Source organism: Nicotiana tomentosiformis, chromosome 8, assembly GCF_000390325.3.
Source record: "Nicotiana tomentosiformis chromosome 8, ASM39032v3, whole genome shotgun sequence".
In the NCBI taxonomy this organism is placed as follows: domain Eukaryota; kingdom Viridiplantae; phylum Streptophyta; class Magnoliopsida; order Solanales; family Solanaceae; genus Nicotiana; species Nicotiana tomentosiformis.
Genome location: NC_090819.1, coordinates 75,829,520 through 75,849,462, shown reverse-complemented (window position 1 = coordinate 75,849,462; position 19,943 = coordinate 75,829,520).

Here is a 19,943-nt window from a genome sequence, read left to right as displayed (position 1 = left end):
ATAATTTTTATTGACTGTATCGAATTAATTATGACTAGATACAAGTCGATCGGAGCCGGAAAATCAAGAAAAAAGCATAATACTTGATTAAATTGGAGCAAGTCGAGGTAAGTGACTTGTCTAACCTTGTGTGGGGAAAATTTCCCCTACATTGATATTAATGTGATTATTGAAATGTATTGAAAGTCGTGTACACGAGGTAACGAGTGTGTACACGGGCTAAATATGAAAGATTATATTTTTAAAATGTGTAGATCGTTGTTGCAGAGTTATTAAATTCTTTTATCTTTCTATATTCTTCATCATCGATATGTGATATATATTTTTAATTTGTTTACTTTTTTCCCTGCTAATTGTTTTACCTGTTTAATTGAAACTTGGTTTCTTTTATACTGTGCATTATTGAAGGTTGATTTTCTTTAAATTAAATATTATTAATATGAAGTATTTGACATTTTTAAGTTTGATATTGAAGCAACGTATTAAAAATTTGAAATATTATTTTTCTGAATTATTTATTCTTGAATATTTTCGTAAGATCTTTTTTGGATTATTCTGGCATGAGCCGTGAGCTCTTTATTATTGAAAAATATTGTTGTTGATGTTTTTGTGGAAAATTAAAATATTGGGCACTTGAGGTGCAAATTATGATATATTGTGATATTGATACGCATGCGGTGGTATAAGGTCTGGGTGTTGAAACGCATGCGGTGAGATAAGGGTGGCTTGATACGCGTGGCTAGTAGGGGTGACTACTAGAAGTCATGCGGTGTGATAAGGGTGGCTAAAACGCGGGATGCTATTTCGGAAAAAAATACTTTCTTTAAATAAATTGTGAAGGCTCCCGCGGTGGTATAAGGAATTGATATATTGTGAAATTATTTATAATTTGGGACTATGAGGAGGTACCTCGGTAGTGCCCTTATTGATATTGATTTATGGCCATAGTTGCTTTCGATTAATTGTTGTGATTTTCATAAAGTTGAAGGAAATTCTATTTTGATTCCACGAGATATTATTTGCAATTATTTGGTGTCATTAAATGTGACATACTATTTGATTCATTTCCAATGTCATTTTATTTTACTACATTGATAAATATTTTACCATGTCATTATTTTAATCCAGTAGGGCCTCACCTGACCTCGTCACTACTCTACCGAGGTTAGGCTCGGCACTTACTGGGTACCGCTGTGGTGTACTCATACTATGCTTCTGCATATCTTTTTGTGCAGATCCAAGTATATTTTACCAGCCTAGACGTCAGTGAGTTACCTGTGCACGGAGACTTCGAGGTATATCTGCCAGCATCCGCAGACTCCGGAGTCCCCTTCTATCATATTATGTTGCATCCTTTATATTTTATTTAGACCTTGACTTATAGAGACATTGAGAATAAATTCTTAGAAGCTTGTGATTTATTTCTACCGAGTTTTGAGAGTTGAAATTATTTGAATTGTAGTTTATCTATTTCAGATATTATTATTATTCCGCATTGATAGGCTTACCTAGTCTTAGAGACTAGGTGCCATCACGACATCCTACGAAGGGAATTTGGTACGGAGACGTCTGTACTTATTATTCCGCATTGTAGGCTTACCTAGTAGAGTCTTGCGGATCGGTACGGAGACGTCTGTACTTATCTTCGAGAGGCTATGGAACTGTTAGGAAATATTCACTTCTTTGATTCCTTAAACAATTGTCTTTCTATTCTCTCACGGATGGTGAGGAAACGCACAACTGGATCAGATGATCAGACACCCGCATCCCCTGTTGGAGCCGCAAGAGGCCGGGGTCGGGGCAGAGGCCGAGGAAGACCACGTGGTGCATCCAGAGCACCTGCACGAACTGCTGCACCAGAGCTCCAGTAGCTCCAGTTGGAGAGAAAGCACCTGAGACGCCTGCTACTACTCCTGCACTTCAGGAGACTCTTGCCCAGTTTTTGAGCATGTTTGGCACTTTAGCTCAGGCAGGATTAATTCCACTTGCTCCTGCCACATCTCAGGCTGGGGGAGAAGCGCAGACTCCTGCCGCCCGTACTCCAGATCCACGTGCCCAAGTTGACCATGCCCTAGATGTTATACCAGTGCAACTAGTTGTCCCAGTTCGGCCTGATATTAGGACAGCAGTTTCAGAGGGGGAGCAGCTCAGGCTCGAGAGTTATAAGAAGTACCACCCTCCCACTTTCAGCGGTTTAGCTTCAGAGGATGCTCAGGGTTTTCTGGAGGAATGTCACCGTATCCTTCATACTATGGGTATTGTGGATTTCAGTGGGGTTTCTTTCACGGCATTCCAGTTTAGAGGAGCAGCCTACCAGTGGTGGCGGGCATATGAGTTGGATAGTCCCGCTGAGGCATCTTCACTAACTTGGACTCAATTTCTGATATGTTATTAAGGGAGTATGTTCCTCAGAGTCTTAGGGATACATGCCGCGAAGAGTTTCCGATACGTTATTAAGGGAGTATGTTCCTCAGTATGCGGTCCGATTCCGTGATTTGGCTAGGCATGCACCAGGCTTAGTTGCTACTGTTCGAGAGCGGGTTCGCAGATTTATTGAGGGTTTTCACCCTAGTATCAGATACAGTATGGCCCGAGAGCTAGAGATGGACATCACATACAACCAGATGGTGTCAATTGCTAGAAGATTGGAAGGTATGCGTACTCGGGAAAGGGAAGAGAGGGAAGCTAAGAGACCCCGAGATTCTGGAATATATAATAATTCTCGTGCCCCAGTTGCAGCCCATCATGGTAGAGGCTATGTGAGCCATCCTATTCATTCAGCACTTCCATCTTCCAGTGGTATTCCGACTACTTCCAGACCTCAAGTTCCATATTACGCACCGCCAGTGTCTTCTGTACCTCCTGTACGGGGTGCTTTTAGCGGACAATCTAGTCGATCAGGCCTGAGCCAGTCCCAATAGCCATGTCCTCCGAGGGCTTGTTTTGAGTGTGGTGACACTCATCATATCATGAGGGATTGCCCCATAATTAGGAGGGGTGCACCTCCACGGATTTTTGAGGCCCCACTTATTCCATAGGGTCCTCAGACTTCTCAGGCCATGATTACTGCACCAGTTGCCACTCCACCTGCACAGCCAGCTAGAGGTGGAGGTCGAACAGGTAGAGGTCGCCCTAGAGGGGGAGGCCAGGCCAGATATTATGCCCTTCCTGCTAGGACAGATGCCGTTACATCCGATTCTGTTATCACAGGTATTATTCCGGTCTGTCATAGAGATGCATCAGTTTTATTTGATCCAGGCTCAATTTATTCTTATGTGTCATCTTATTTCTCCCCGTATTTGGGCGTATCTTGTGATTACTTGAGTTTTTCTATTTATGTATCTACACCCGTGGGTGAATCCATTATTGTGGACCGTGTGTATCGGTCGTGTTTAATTGTTATCAGTGATTTTGAGACCAGAGATGATTTATAATTGCTCAGTATGGTAGATTTCGATATTATTTTGGGCATGGACTGGTTGTCACCGTATCACACTATTCTTGATTGTTACGCCAAGACAGTGCCATTGGCTATGCCGGGTCTACCACAACTAGAGTGGAGAGGTACCTCGGATCATGTTCCTAGCAGGGTTGTTTCATTTCTTAAAGCTCAACGAATGGTTGAGAAGGGGTGTGATGCGTATCTGCCCTATGTGAGAGATGTTAGTATCGATACTCCTACTATAGAGTCAGTTCCTATAGTAAGGGATTTTCCTGATGTATTTCCAGCAAATCTTCCAGGTATGCCACCCGACAGGGATATTGATTTTGGTATTGATTTATTACCGTGTACTCAACCCATTTCTATTTCACTATACCGTATGGCCCCAACAGAGTTGAAAGAATTAAAAGAACAGTTACAGGAATTGCTTGATAAGGGTTACATTCGGCCTAGTGTATCGCCATGGGGTGCTCCTGTCTTATTTGTAAAGAGGAAGGATGGTTCTATTCGGATGTGTATTGATTATCGCCAGTTGAGCAAGGTTACAGTGAAGAACAGGTATCCATTGCCACGTATTGATGAATTATTTGATGAGCTTCAGGGTGCCAGGGTATTCTCTAAAATTGACTTGCGTTCAGGCTATCATCAGTTGAATATTCGGGAGCCGGATATTCCGAAGACTGCTTTCAGGACTCGGTACAGTCATTACGAATTCCTTCTGATGTCTTTTGGGCTGACCAATGCCCCAACAATATTTATGCATTTAATGAATAGTGTATTTCTGCCCTATCTTGATTCCTTCGTCATTGTGTTTATTGACGACATTTTGGTGTATTACCGAAGTCGGGAAGATCATGAACAACACCTGAGGACTGTGCTTCAGATTTTGAGAGAAAGGAAGTTATATGCAAAATTTTCAAAGTGTGAATTCTGGCTTGATTCAGTTGGATTTTTGGGTCATATAGTTTCATACGAGGGGATCAAGGTAGATCCAAAGAAGATTGAAGCAGTGTAGAGTTGGTCCAGACCGTCCTCAGTTACGGAAATCCGGAGTTTCCTTGGTTTGGCTGGGTATTATCGCAGATTTGTAAAGGGTTTCTCTTCTATTGCTGCATCTATGACCAAATTGACCCAGAAGGGTGCTCCGTTCAGGTGGACCGAGGAATGTGAGGAGACCTTCCAAAGGCTCAAGACAGCTTTGACTACAGCCCCAATATTGGTATTACCTACAGGTACAGGATCTTATACTGTGTATTGTGACGCGTCGCGTATTGGTCTCGACGCAGTGTTAATGCAAGACAGTAGGGTGATTGCCTACGCATCCAGACAGTTAAAGGTGCATGAGAAGAATTATCATGTACATGACCTGGAGTTAGCAGCTATTGTTCATGCCTTAAAAATTTGGCGGCATTATTTGTACGGTGTCCATTGTGACATCTACACCGATCACCGGAGTCTACATCATCTGTTTAAACAGAAGGATCTTAACTTGCGGCAGCGGAGGTGGTTGGAGTTTCTTAAGGATTATGATATCACCATTCTCTATCATCTCGGGAAGGCCAATGTGGTGGCCGATGCCTTGAGTCGTAAGGCAGAGAGTTTGGGTAGCTTAGCATATTTACCGGTAGCAGAGAGGCCTTTGGCCTTGGATGTTCAGGCCTTAGCTAACCAGTTTGTTAGATTGGATGTTTCCGAGCCGAGTCGAGTTTTGTCTTGCGTGGTTTCTCAGTCTTCTCTTTATGATCGTATGAAGGAATGCCAGTATGATGACCCCCATCTACTTGTCCTTAAGAATACAGTTCAGCACGGTGATGCCAAAGAAGTCACTATTGGAGATTATGATGTATTACGGATGCAGGGCAAGCTATATGGGCCTAATATGGATGGCTTGCATGAGTTTATTCTCCAGGAGGCTCACAGTTCGTGGTACTCCATTCACCCGGGTGCTGCAAAGATGTATTAGGACTTGAGACAGCACTATTGGTAGAGGCGGATGAAGAAAGACATAGTAGGGTATGTATCTCGGTGTCTAAATTGTCAATAGGTGAAATATAAGCATCAGCGACCGGGTGGATTACTTCAGAAGTTAGAGATTCCAGAATGAAAATGGGAGCGGATCACTATGGATTTCGTTGTTGGGCTCCCACGGACTCAGCGGAAGTTTGATGCAATTTGGGTGATTGTGGATAGGCTGACCAAATCAACTCATTTCATTCCTGTGATTACTACTTACTCTTCAGAGCAGCTGGCTCAAGTATAAATTCGCGAGATTGTCAGACTTCACGGTGTACCAATATCTATCACCTCTGACCGGGGTACACAGTTTACCTCACGGTTTCGAAGGGCAGTACAGCGTGAGTTGGGTACTCGGGTAGAGTTGAGTACAACATTTCACCCTCAGACGGACGGGCAGTCCGAATGCACTATTCAGATACTGGAGGATATACTTCGTGCGTATGTGATAGATTTTAGGGGTGCTTGGGATCGGTTCTTACCACTTGCTGAGTTTGCTTACAACAACAGTTACCAGTCAAGAATTTAGATGGCTCCGTATGAGGCCTTGTATGGTAGGCAGTGCCGGTCTCCAGTGGGTTGGTTCGAACCAGGCGAGGCTAGACTTTTGGGTACAGACTTGGTTCAGGATTCCTTGGAAAAGGTTAAGTTAATTCAGGATCGACTTCGTACAGCCCAATCTAGACAGAAGAGTTATGCGGATCGGAAGGTTCGTGATGTTGCTTTCATGGTTGGTGAGCGGGTATTGCTCCGGGTTTCGCCTATGAAGGGTGTGATGAGGTTCGGGAAGAAGGGAAAGTTGAGCCCTAGGTATATTAGGCCTTTTGATATTCTTGAGAGAGTTGGAGAGGTGGCTTACAGACTTGCACTACCACCTAGTCTTTCTGCAGTTCATCTGGTATTCCATGTTTCTATGCTTCAGAAATATAACGGTGATCCGTCTCATGTGTTAGACTTCAGTTCGGTTCAGTTGGACAAAGATCTATCTTATGTTGAGGAACCAGTGGCTATTTTAGATAGGCAGGTTTGAAAGTTGAGGTCAAAGAACATTGCTTCCGTGAAGGTTCAATAGAGGGGTCATCCGGTCGAGGAGGCGACTTGGGAGGCCGAGCATGATATACACAGCTGTTATCCACACTTATTCACCAGCTCATGTACTTTTTCTAACTCCGTTCAAGGATGAACATTTGTTTTAGAGGTGGAGAATGTGATGACCCAAAATTTCATCTTTAAATTTAATGATTAATTATATGATCTAATCACTATTTACAATTACTCGACTTGCGTGTGCAGTCCATAAAAGTTTTCAGGTGAAAAATGGATTAAAATATGAATTAGATGTTTAAAACACAACTGAGTTGACTTTGGCCAATATTTTGAGTAAACGGACTCAGATTAGTATTTTGATAGTTCCGGTAGGTCCGTATCGTGAATTGTGACTTGGGCATATGCCCGGAATCAAATTCTGAGGTCCCTATCCCGAGATATGAAATTTTGATGAAAAATTTAAAGTTTAAGTTCAAATAGTGACCGGATGTCGAATTATGTGCAAATGACCCCGGAATAGAATTTTGATGATTCCAACAGCTCCGTATCGTAATTTTGGACTTAGGAGCGTGATCGGAATTTTATTTGGAAGTCCGTAGTGGAATTAGGCTTGAAATGCCGAAAGTTGAATTTTTGGAAAGTTTGACCGAGTGGTTGACTTTTTGATATCAGGGTCGAAAACCGATTCTGAAAATTTTCATAGCTCTGTTATGTCATTTATGACTTGCGTGTAAAATTTGAGGTCAATCGGACTTGATTTAATAGGTTCCGGTGTTGTTTGTAGAAATTGAAAGTTTCAAAGTTCATTAGGCTTGAATCTATGTGTGATTCGTGATTTTAGCATTGTTTGATGTGATTTGAGGTTTCAAATAAGTTCGTATGATGTTTTAGGACTTGTTGGTGTATTGGGTTGAGGTCCCAAGAGCCTTGGGTGAGTTTCGGATGGTTAACGGATCAAAAATGGGACTTAAACAGTTGCTGCAAAAGCTGCTGCAAATTCTCTTCTGCTCTGCAATCGAGCCCCCAGAAATCGAGCCGAGGATCGAAGACAGGCTCGAGATCCATGATCGAAGGCAAGCTCGAAGGGCTGTGATCGAAGGCCATTGATCGAAGGCCCAGGATCGAGGGCTATGACCAAGGCCAGTGATCGAAGGCCATAAAGATCGAAGCCATGATCGATAGCCAAGATTGATGGTTGTGATCGAGCCCCAGGGTCGAGGGCCATGATCGAAGCTATGATCGAAGGCCATGACAGAGGTCCATGATCGAGGACCATGATCGGACCCCATGATTGGACTCCCCTTAATCGGACTCCCTATGATCGGACTTCCATGATCGAGGTCCAGGATCGGACTCTCATGATCGAGGTCCAGGATCAGACTCCACGATCGAGGTCAGCCTGGACAGATCCGTAAGTTATAAAAACACGGGGGTTTCTTCCCATTCGCCATTTTTAACAACTTGGAGCTTGAGCAGAGGTGATTTTTGATATATCTTCAAGGAAAAATATTGGGGTAAGAGTTCTTAACTCAATCTTGATTAGATTACCCGAATCCATCACTGTTTTTAACATTTAATTGGTGATTTAAGTTGAAACAATTTGAAAACCCTCTTGGTTAGATTTGTGGATTTGAGGGTCGAATCGTTATTGGAATTTAGTCATTTTGGTATGGTTAGACTCGTGGTTGAATGGGCGTTCATATTTCGTAACTTTCGCCGGATTTCGAGACATGGCCCCCACGGGCCATTTTTGAGTTAATTTCAGATTTTTATTGAAAAAAATATAGTATTTTCGTATAAAATTAATTCTTTAATTTTTATTGACGGTATCGAATTAATTATGACTAGATACGAGTTGATCGGAGTCGGAAAATCGAGAAAAAAGCGTAATACTTGATTAAATTGGAGCAAGTCGAGGTAAGTGACTTGTCTAACCTTGTGTGGGGGAAATTTCTCCTAGAATTGATGTACACGGGCTAAATGTGAAAGATTATATTTTTAAATTGTGTAGATCATTGTTGCACAGTTATTAAATTATTTTATCTTGCTATATTCTTCATCATTGATCTGTGATATATATTTTAAATTTCTTTACCTTTTCCCCTGCTAATTGTTTTACCTGTTTAATTGAAACTTGGTTTATTTTATACCGTGTATTATTGAAGGTTGATTTTCTTTAAATTAAATATTATTAATATGAAGTATTTGACATTTTTAAATTTGATATTGAAGCAACGTATTAAAAATTTAAAATATTATTTTCCTGAATTATTTATTCTTGAATATTTTCGTAAGATCTTTTTTGGATTATTCTGGCATGAGCCGTGAGCTCTTTATTATTGAAAAATATTGTTGTTGATTTTTTTTTTGTGGAAAATTGAAATATTTAGCACTTGAGGCGCAAATTGTGATATATTGTGATATTGAAACGCATGCGGTGGTATAAGGTCTGGGTGTTGAAAGGCATGCGGTGATATAAGGGTGGCTTGATACGCGTGGCTAGAAGGGGTGACTACTAGAAGTCATGCGGTGCGATAAGGGTGGCTAAATCGCGGGATGCTATTTCGGAAAAAAAAGGCTTTCTTTAAATAAATTGTGAAGGCTCCCGCGGTGGTATAAGGAAATGAGATATTGTGAAATTATTTATAATTTGGGACTACGAGGCGGTACCTCGGTAGATATGGCCATAGTTGCTTTCGATTAATTGTTGTGATTTTCATAAAGTTGAAAGAAATTCTGTTTTGATTCCACGAGATATTATTTGCAATTATTTGGTGTCATTAAATGTGACATACTATTTGATTCATTTTCAATATCATTTTATTTTACTACATTGATAAACACTTTATCATGTCATTATTTTATTCCAGTAGGGCCTCACCTGACCTTGTAACTACTCTACCGAGGTTAGGCTTGGCACTTACTGGGTACCGCTATGGTGTACTCATACTATGCTTCTACACATCTTTTTGTGCAGATCTAGGTACATTTTACCAGCCTAGACGTCAGTGAGTTACCTGTGCACGGAGACTCCGAGGTATATCTGCCAGCGTCCGCACACTCCGGAGTCCCCTTCTATCATTTTATGTTTCTTCCTTATATTTTATTTAGACCTTGACTTATAGAGACATTGAGAATAAATTCTTAGAAGCTTGTAATTTATTTCTATCGAGTTTTGGGAGTTGAAATTGTTTGAATTGTAGTTTATCTATTTCAGATATTATTATTACTCCGCATTGATAGGTTTACCTAGTCTTAGAGATTATGTGCCATCACGACATCCTACGAAGGGAATTTGGGGTCGTGACATTTACTAATTTAGTAATTCTCTGGCTTTTATTGTACTCCTTTCACAAGTACACTAGTGAATTTTAACGCTTAACATAGTTGTAAATGATGTGAGTAAACTTATACAAAACTATTTGTCATGACCCGAAATTCTCACCTTCGGGACCGCGATGGTGCCTAACATTTCACTTTCTAGGCAAGCCAACGTTAGAATAATTGTAACCATTTTTAAACAATTTAAATTAAACGGAAGTCAATTACTGAAATGAAGTGCGGAAGACCATAACAATTGAATCATCCAAATACATCCCCGAATCTAGTGTCACAAGTGCACGAGCTACTAGAATAATACAAATAAAGGTATGAATAAAATTCAAGATGTTTGAAAGATAATACACATATAAGATAAAGTAGAAGGGGACTTCAGAACTGCGGACGCTGTGAAGTTATACCTCAAGTCTCCTCTAGGTAGCTGAATCTGAGCAAGTCTATGGTACACCGATGGGACCAACTCCAAAATCTGCACAAGAATTGCAGAATGTAGTATGAGTACAACCGACCCCATGTACTCCGTAAGTGTCGAGACTAAACTCGACGAAGTAGTGACGAGGATATGACAAGACACGTACGTAAACAAATTGTGAAATTATATACATATACGAAGCAATAATGAACATATTAATTAATAAATTTTACAAATTTGGGAGGGAACCTCTGAAGGGAAATAGTATAAACATTTTCAGCCAGGGAAGTGTCATGTAGCAGCCAAATAATTCACCAATAACAAATTAGGTAGTTGAAATAATAAAATGGCACGACACCGCCCTTCGTGATTTTACTCCCATTCTTCCCATGAAATAATAAATAAATAATATGAATGTCACGGCATCATCCTCCGTGCTTTAACTCTCTTTCTTGCCACAGTATGATGAATAAATAATTTAAATGGTACGGCATCATCCTTCGTACTTTAACTCTCTTCCTCACTTATAAATCAATAAATAATAGTGGAAAAATGGCACGGGATCACCCTTCGTGCTTTTACACTCTTCGTTACCATGAAAATGATAATATAAATTCGGAAGAGTATTTAAATGCGGGGATCTATACTTATCAACCAATTCAATACCAGAATACCGACCTCACTTTCCAAAATATTCAACAATAATTAAATTAAAAATAATTTCATGAAAAGTGGTCAAATAACCAAAATAAAACTTAAGCAGGAATATCTTAATTAAATAGGCAATTATTCACAATGAAAAAATTCCACATGCATTCTTTCACTCAACCACATCGCATAAGTACACGTCACCTCACATATATGTTGTACCCGCACATTAAATCACATAGCAAATAGACAAACAAGTCTTACTCCCTCAAGTCAAGGTTAACCACGATACTTACCTCGCTTTGCAACCAACTCAAGATTCCAATAAACCTTTGCCTCGCGAATTGGTGTCCGAATGCCTCGAATCTAGTCACAAACAATTCAATATACTTAACATGAATTATAAAAATCAATTCTATATGAAAATACTAAATTTTCCAATAAAAATCCAAAACTCAATTCAAAATTCAACAGTGGGTCCCATATCTCGAAACCAGACAAAAGTTACAAAATGTGAACGCACATTCAACCACGAGTCAAACCATATAAATTTTATCAAATTCCGGCATCAACTCGACCTTAAAATATCCAAATCGTAGTTTCAAATCTCTAGGCCCAAATCTTCGAATTTTACCTCCAAAACACTTAATCTAGTCGAAATACCTGTTGATAATTTAATATTATTGACTAACAATGATTACAAGTGACTTACCTCAAGTTTTCTCGTGAATCCTTGCCCAAATATTGCCCTAACCCATACTTGAAATTTCCAAAAATGATAAAAATCTCGGACCCCTTTGTTTTTAATACTGCCAGTGTTTCTGCATCTGCGATGCACTTGGCTGCATCTGCAGTCTCGCAGATGCGAGGATGGTGGTCGCTTCTGCAGACTCACTTCTGTGGTCCAATGCCCCATTAGCATAGGCCGTATCTGCGACCATTTTCTCGCTTCTGCGAGCTCACACCTACGGTCAAAAATCTGCAGGTGCGATTGCACCACCACCACCAACAACAACAACAACCCAGTAAAATCCCACTAATGGGGTCTGGGGAGGGTAGTGTGTACGCAGACCTTACCCCTACCCCGAAGGAGTAGAGAGGCTCTTTCCAAAAGACCCTCGGCTTAAAAAAAAACAAAAAGACAGAAGGGCAAAAAGGGAGACAATATTAGTATCACAACAACAATCATAGGATAAATCGGAACACCATGAAGTCCAGAAGAAAGATGCAAAGTAAAGGGAGACAATATTAGTAAATATTAGTATCACCACAACAATCATAAGAAAAATAGAAACACCATAAAATCTAGAAGAAAGATGTAAAGCAAAAGCGATAGCTAGTAAATAGGACCTGCACTGAAAAGCGAAATAGTAAGCCACAACATTCCCAGTAGTTATGTTAGACAAAAACCCTACATGGCTAGTCCTACCATGTTACGAAGTAAGGCACGACTCAACTACCTCCTAACCTACAACCCTAATACTCGACCTCCACATCTTCCTATCAAGTATCATGTCCTCAAAAATCTGGAGCCTCGCCATATCCTGCCTGATCACCTCTCCCCAATACTTCTTAGGCCGCCCTCTACCTCTTCTCGTGTCCTCCGTAACCAGCTGCTCACACCTCCGTACCGGAGCATCTAGGCTTCTCCTCTGAACATGTTCGAACTATCTAAGCCTCGCTTCCCGCATCTTGTCATCAATGGGAGCCACATGCACCTTCTCCCGAATATCATTATTCTTAATCTTATCTATCCTAGTGTGCCCGCACATCAACCGCAACATCCTCATTTCTGCTACTTTTATCTTCTGGATATGTGAGTTCTTAACGGGCCAACACTCAGCCCCATACATCATGGGCGGTCTAACCACCACTTTATAAAACTTACCTTTGAGTATCGGTGGCACTCTCTTGTCACACAGGACTCCAGATGCTAACCTCCACTTCATCCATCCTACCCCAATACGGCTTGTGACATCCTCGCCGATCTCCCCTCCTCGTTGATCTCCCCTCCCCCCTGGATAACCGAACCAAGGTACTTGAAGCTGCCTCTACTCGGGATGACCTGTGAATCAAGCCTCACATCCACGCCCACTTCCCCTAGCTCAGCGCTGAACTTACACTCCAGGTATTCCGTCTTCGTCCTGCTCAGCTTGAAACCCTTAGACTCAAGAGCCTGTCTCCAAACCTCTAGCCTCTCGTTAACACCAGCTCGCGACTCATCAATCAGAACTATGTCATCGGCGAATAACATGCACCATGGCACATCCCCTTGAATATGGTGTGTTAACGCGTCCATCACCAGGGCGAATAAGAACGGACTGAGCACAAAACCTTGGTGTAACCCTATTACAACCGAAAAATACTCAGAGTCGCCTCCTACTGTCCTAAACTGAGTCTTAGCCCCATCATACATGTCCTTAATCGCCATAATGTAGGGAACCGATACACCTTTTGCCTCCAGGCATCTCCAGAGAATTTCTCTAGGAACCTTGTCATACGCTTTCTCTAGGTCAATAAACACCATGTGCAGATCCTTCTTCCTCTCTCTGTATAGTTCCACCAACCTTCTAACAAGGTGTATAGCTTCTGTAGTCGAACGACCCGGCATGAACTTGAACTGGTTGTCGGATACAGACACTGTCATCCTCACCCTCGCTTCAACCACCCTCTATTACACTTTCATGGTGTGACTCAGTAATTTGATACCCCTATAATTGTTACAATTCTGGATATCACCTTTTTTCTTATACAATGGAACCACCGTACTCCACCTCCACTCATCCGGCATTTTTTTCCCTTAAAAATAATATTAAATAACCTAGTCAACCACTCCACTCACAGGTGCGATTGCACCAGAAGGCCAAAATTTCAAATTTTTCTGAAGTCAAAATTTTGATCCGTTAACCATCCGGAATCCACCCAAGGCCCCCGAGACCTCAACCAAATACACCAACAAGCCCTAAAATATCATACGAACTTAGTCGAGGCCTCAAATCACATCAAACAATGTCAAAACCACAATTCACACCACAATTCGAACTTAATGAATTTATGAAAATTTCAATTCTAAAATTCGTGCAGAAATACGTCAAAACAGTTCAGAATGACCTAAATTTTTGCATATAAGTCCTAAACGACATAACGGAGCTATCCCAACTTTCGGAATCGAAATACGAGCCCGATATCAATAAAAGTCAATTTGTGATCAAACTTTGAAATCTTTAAGCTTTCAAACTTCTAATTTTCAATAATTGGCGATAACTCAAGTTATGGACCTTCAAATTAAATTTCAGGCAGACACTCAAATCCCAAATTACGATACGGACCCACCGGGACTGTCAAAACACCGATCCGTATCTGTTTGCTAAAAATATTGATCTAAGTCAACTCAGTTGAGTTTTAAAGCATTATTTCTCATTTATATCAATTTTTCATATAAAAGCTTTCCGGAAAAATATACGGACTGCGCACGCAAGTCGAAAAATACTGGATAGTGCAATTCGAAGTCTCAAAACACAGAAATGAAGATAAAATTTAAAGATGACCTCTCGGGTCATCACACTATTATACTCAATCAAGTACATACATATTTAATATTAATATTTTTATTCGCATATAAATATTTACAATATGTATATATTTTAGAAGTTTTTGTTTGCACGGTGCCGTCTAAGAAATCCAAAATTTTTGCTCCAATGAGAGTGCTTTATTATAACAAAACCTTGGGTGGGGTGTGTTTGGGGTAAGCGTAAATACTAATTTAGTCTTTGTAATATGCGACTGTATATTTAACCTTGAGTTAGTTAAACACACACGCACACTCTCCCTCTCTCTATATATATATTTATTTATTTGGCCCCTTTACATATGAAATACAGAGTATATTATATATATTTAAATTATTTTCAGAACACCCACAAATACGAAGTAACATGACAAATTTAACATAAGACATGAGTAAGTAAAATGGTTTGGTAGTTAATAATTTATTAAATCTATGGAGATTCACTCACAGAAGGATTAAAAGTGCATATATCTATTAATTGAAGGTTAATTATGATTAACCAAATATCAAAAGGACCCAAATTAGAAAATATTGAAGTACACGCTAAGAGTCAACAAACATTCTGTACATTGCTTAAGATATTCAGCAAAGTTAAATAAAATCTTCGCCCAAAACTTATAATTTTCAATAATTGGCGATAATTCAAGTCAGGGACCTCCAAATTAAATTCTAGGCATACGCCCCAATCCCAAATTACGATACAGACCCACTGGGACTTTTAAAACACTGATTCGGATCCGTTTGCTAAAAATATTGATCGAAGTCAACTCAATTGATTTTTAAAGCATTATTTCTCATTTTTATCAAATTTTCACATAAAAACTTTTCGAAAAAATATACGTACTGCGCACGCAAGTCTACGAATGCTAAATGGTGCTATTCGAGATCTCAGAATATAAAAATGACAGAAGCGGTCTTTGGCTTCGCAGGTGCGAAAGTCGCATGTGCAGAATGCATAAGTTAGCCAAATCAGGTTTTTTTGCTCATTTTACCTCTTTTCTCTCAATGGAGCCAGCCTTGGGTGCAATTTTGAAGTGTCATTTTGTCATCCTTCATGAGTTAAGTAATTCTCACATATTGTGAGTTAAATACATGGTTTACATATTGATTTAAACATGAAAATTAGTAAAAATTTAGGATTTTGAAGAAAAACCTAGAAATTGGTATTTTTGAAATTTGACCACGAATTTAGGCATGGAATTGAGAGTAAATTATATATTTGAGTTTTTGATGCTATGGGCAGTGTTTATCTTCGAAATTTTTTGAAATTCGGGACCGTGGGGCCGAGAGTTGCTTTATTGATTCTTCGAGTGGAGTTGGAAATTGTTATAAAATAATTTATAAATAGCATTCGAGTATGTATTTATGGAGTTGCACATTGATTGATTAGTTTTGGAGTGTTGGGCATCGGTTTGAGTTGTTAGAAGGTCTTGGGAGCCGGGTATGGAATTTCGGAGCGAGGTATGTCTCCTTTCTACCCTTGTAAGAGGGAATTAATCCCATAGGTGAATCAAATCATTATGTGCTTCTATTTGTGGGGGCTACGTACGTACAAGGTGACGAGAGTCCGTGTGTAGCTACAATTATACTTATGTCCAGGTAGTCTTGGACCCATATCATCTTGTAATTGCGATATTGCGCCCTACTTGTTAATTTAATAGTTTAAAATATTTAGAAACTTGATAAAGGAATTGTAAAAATATTAAACTTCATTTACTTGACCGTTAAATGAGAATTTATAAGTACAGGAATGAAGTCAACAAATGTGCACGATGAGGAATCAAAGAAATGAATATTTTTCTAACACTTTCGTAGCCTCCCGAAGATAAGTACAGACGTCTCCATACCGATCCACGAGACTCTACTAAACCTGCTTGTGACTCATAACACCTATGAACCTAGAGCTCTGATGCCAACTTGTCATGACCCCAAATTCCTTCCGTAGGATGTCGTGATGGCACCTAGTCTCTAAGACTAGGTAAGCCTATCAATGCGGAATATAACTGAATACAAAACTGAAATTTAATCCTTAACAGTCGAATAAATTAAAACTATAATTTAATAATTTTAACTCTCCAAACCCGGTAGAAATATGTCACAAGCTTCTAATAATTTATTCTCTATGTCTCTATACATCTAAGTCTAAAAAAAATAAGGAAGACAACATTATAAGATAGAAGGGGACTCCAGAGTCTGCGGACGTTGGCAGATATACCTCGAAATCTCCTCGTACAGTTAATTCATTAATGCCTGGTCTGATAAGATATACCTGAATCTGCACAAAAAGATGTGCAGAAGCATAGTATGAGTAAACCACAACGGTACCCAGTAAGTCCCAAGCCTAACCTCGGTAGAGTAGTGACGAGGTCAGGTCAGGCCCTATTGGAATAATAAAAGACATGGTAAAATGTTAAATAATATAATAACAATAGAAATGAATCAAGTAAGTAGTATGTCACCATTAAATTACACAGAATAAGGGCAAATAATACCTCGTAGAAAGAAAACAGAAATTTAAAACTTTAGGAAAAATCACAACAATGACTAAAGGCAAATGCATCATTAAAGAAATATCAACAGGGAAACTCCCGAGGTACCGCCTCGTAGTCCCAAATAATAAATAAATTCACAATATCTCATTTTCTTATATCACCGCGGGAGCCCTCACATTTAATTTTAAAGGAAACATTTTTCCCGAAATAGCATCTCGCGTTTTAGCCACCCTTATCACACCGCATGACTTCTAGTAGTTCCCCTACTATCACCGCATGCGTTTAACACCCAGACCTTATACTACCGCATGCATATCATTATCACAATATATCACAATTTACACCTCAAGTGCCCAAATATTTTAGCTTACCAAAATAAATCAACAACAATATTTTTTTACAATAAAGAGCTCACGACTCATGCCAAAATAAATCAACGATAATAATATTTTTTTACAATAAAGAGCTCACAGCTCAATCACAATGGGTACAAAAATCTAACAAAATATTCAGCAAAAATAATATTTCACCAATTTAACACCTTGTCTAAATATCAAAAATTTAAATGTAAAATAATTCATTTTTTAATAATATTTAAATTTAAAAAATTTACCCTTCAAATAATGCACAAAGTAAAAGAAACAGAGTTTCGACTAAACAGGTAACACTTAGCAGGAACAGGTCCGGCAAATTTAAAATAAGAAAATATATTAATGATGAAGAATATAACAGAATAAAATAATTTAATTAATATGCAACAATGCTCTACACAATTTAAAGACATAATATTCCTCATTTATCCCGTGTACACACTCGTCACCTCATGTACACGACTTTCAACACATCAACATTTTCATATCAATACCAATCCTAAGAGAAATTTTCCCCACACAAGGTTAGACAAGCCACTTATCTCAAACCACACTTAATCAGTCAAGTAGTATGCCTTTTCCTCGATTTTTTGACTCCGATCGGCCCGAATCTAATCATAATTAATTCGATTCAATCAATACAATCTATAGGAATAAATTCCATATGAAAATATAATTTTTCTAACAAAATTCGAAATTTAACCAAAAAATTACTTGTGCGGCCCACGTCTTGGAATCCTATAAAACTCACAAAATCCGACAACCCATTCAATTACGAGTCCAACCATACTAGTTTCACTCAAATTCGGCGCCGAATCGACACCGAAATCTCAAAAAATCTTTTTATGAGATTTCAAAATTTTGCCCCAAATTTTCATCTTAAAACACTAATTAAATGATGAAAACAATTATATATTCGTGTGTATTGACCAAAACCGAGTTAGAATTGCTTACCCCAATATTTTTCCTTGAAAATCTCTCAAAAATCGCCTCTCCTAGAGCTCCAATTTGTCAAAAATGTAAAATGTGACGAAGCCTCCGTTTTATAACTTAAAGTCTCTATCCAGGCGCTGCCCTTGATTTTGACCTCGATTTTCTAACTTCGATTTTGACCTCGATTTTGACAGATGAAGGAAAAAACAGATCAGCCAAAAACTAGCAAACTCAACTTCAGCAGTCTCCCAATTTCAATTCTTGATCCGTTAACTATCCGAAACTCACCCGAAGCTCTCGGGACCTCAACAAAATACAACAACAAGTCCTAAAATATCATACGAACTTATTTGAAACCTCAAATCACAGAAAACAATGCTAAAATCACGAATCATACCCCAATTCAAGCTTAAGGAACTTAAGAATTTCCAACTTCTACATTCGATGTCGAAACCTATCAAACCAAGTCCGATTGACCTCAAATTTTTCACACAAGTCATAAATGATATAATGGAGCTATAAAAATTTTCAGAACTAGATTTCGACCCCGATCTCAAAAAGTTAACTCCCCAGTCAAACTTCCCAAAAATTCAACTTTCGCCATTTCAAGACAAATTCCACTACGGACTTCCAAAAGAATTTCCGGACACGCTCCTAAGTCCAAAATCACCATACAGAGCTATTGGAATCATCAAAACTCTATTTCGGGGTCGTTTACACTTAAATCAATATCAGGTCACTATTTCAACTTAAACTTTAAACCTTGGAACTAAGTATTCCACTTCATTCACAAAACCTCACCGGACACAAACTAATTACCCCGACAAGTCACATAACAAATGTAAAGTATAAATTGAGAAGTAAATGGGAGAATAGGGCTACAACTCTCAAAACGATCGGTCGGGTCGTTACCTGAGGTATGTTGTGAGCATCAGATTCGTGGGATTTTGGCTATTATTGTCAAAGGGTGTTATTATGGTCATGTGAATAATGCGGTGCATGGTGTGAATTCAGTGAGAGTATACGATCATGTATTGGTACATCATATAGTGATTGAAATGTTATTCGTATGTTGGAAACATGCCTAGTAGAGAATTTCGAATGTTGGAATTTGGCTCTAAGGCTTATTTGCCTAAATAAAGGGGAGGATCTTCAGATTTGCTCGGGATAATGTTCTCAACTGAGTTGTGGTAGCACGGGTAGGTGCACGAGGTGTTAAACAACGATTTCAAACAACTCCAGAGCAGTTCTTAGCACGTTCGAGGACGAACGTATGTTTAAGTAGGAGAGAATATAATGACTCGACTGGTTGTTTTAAGCTCTAGCACATCGTTTGGCAGTTTGAGGCCATGATCAACTTCACTTCAGGTATTATGACTTGTGCGTATGGTCGGAATTGAAATTCAGGAAGTTCGGAGTTGATTTGGAGAGAAAATTCTAATTTCAGAAGTTGTAAGTTGGAGGAGTTGGCCTGCGAAAATAAAGTCCGAATAAGGAATTCCGTTGACCGGGGAGAAGGTTTAAGGTATTCCCCGAGTCTCGTGGTTCTAGCACAGTCGCTTTATTGACTGAAAATGTCTTGAATTAATTTTGGATAAACTCTGATTTATTAGTTTTCATATTTTATCTATCCGCTTTTAATTGTTAAAATATGAAATTATCTTTGAAACGAATCATG